General features: G+C 37.9%; 1 long non-coding RNA gene across 1 annotated transcript in view; it reads left to right on the top strand.

Annotated features, from left to right (window-relative positions):
- The window catches only part of LOC107612341, a 13,900-nt gene extending 13,019 nt beyond the window's left edge, over positions 1-881 (top strand). The window contains exon 3 of the long non-coding RNA XR_002351740.1: positions 869-881. This is a non-coding gene — a long non-coding RNA (uncharacterized LOC107612341). The remainder of the gene's footprint in view (positions 1-868) is intronic.

Genomic DNA, 1,095 nt, shown 5'->3' with positions numbered 1-1,095 from the left:
CACCTCTGCAATTCAGCTGGAATTGACATAGAGGGAGACGTCCTCATTGATGAGGACAAGCCCATCACTAAGAAAAGGATGGAGCAAACAAGAGAGCCCACTCATGGACCTCAACAAGAGCATGAGGAAATTTATCATCATGAAATCTCTGAGATGCCTCAAGGGATGCACTTTCCCCCACAAAACTATTAGGAGCAAATCAATACCTCCCTAGGAGAATTAAGTTCCAACATGAGACAACTAAGGATGGAGCACCAAGAGCACTCCATCATTCTCCATGAGATTAGAGAAGATCAAAGAGCTATGAGGGAGGAGCAACAAAGGCAAGGAAGAGACATAGAGGATCTCAAGAGCACCATTGGTTCTTCAAGAGGAAGAAGACGCCACCCTCACTAAGGTGGACCCATTCCTTAATCTCCTTGTCTATTTTTTTTCTATTTTCATTGTCTATGCTTTATTTTTCTTTGTGTCTCCATTACATGATCATTAGTGTCTAGTATCTATGCCTTAAAGCTATGAATGTCCTATGAATCCATCACCTTTCTTAAATGAAAAATGTTTTAATTACATAAGAACAAGAAGTACATGATTTCGAATTCATCCTTGAGCTTAGTTTAATTATTTTGATGTGGTTGCAACACTTTTTGTTTTCTGAATGAATACTTGAACAGTGCATATTTTTTGAATTTGTTGTTTATGAATGTTAAATTTGTTGGCTCTTGAAAGAATGATGAAAAGGAGAAATGTTATTGATAATCTGAAAAATCATAAAATTGATTCTTGAAGCAAGAAAAAGCAGTGAATATAAAAGCTTGCAGAAAAAAAAAGAGAGAAAGAAAAAGAAAAAGCAAGCAGAAAAAGTCAATAGCTCTTTAAACCAAAAGGCAAGAGCAAAAAGCCAATAACCCTTTAAACCAAAAGGTAAGGGTAAAAAGGATCCAAGGCTTTGAGCATTAGTGGATAGGAGGGCCCAAAGGAATAAAATCCTGGCCTAAGCGGCTAAACCAAGCTGTCCCTAACCATGTGCTTGTGGCGTGAAGGTGTCAAGTGAAAAGCTTGAGACTGAGCGGTTAAAGTTGAGGTCCAAAGCAAAAA

This window comes from Arachis ipaensis, chromosome B08 (assembly GCF_000816755.2).
Source record: "Arachis ipaensis cultivar K30076 chromosome B08, Araip1.1, whole genome shotgun sequence".
Lineage (NCBI taxonomy): Eukaryota > Viridiplantae > Streptophyta > Magnoliopsida > Fabales > Fabaceae > Arachis > Arachis ipaensis.
Note: the sequence above shows the minus strand (reverse complement) of the source record. Positions and strands in the feature narration are given on the sequence as shown.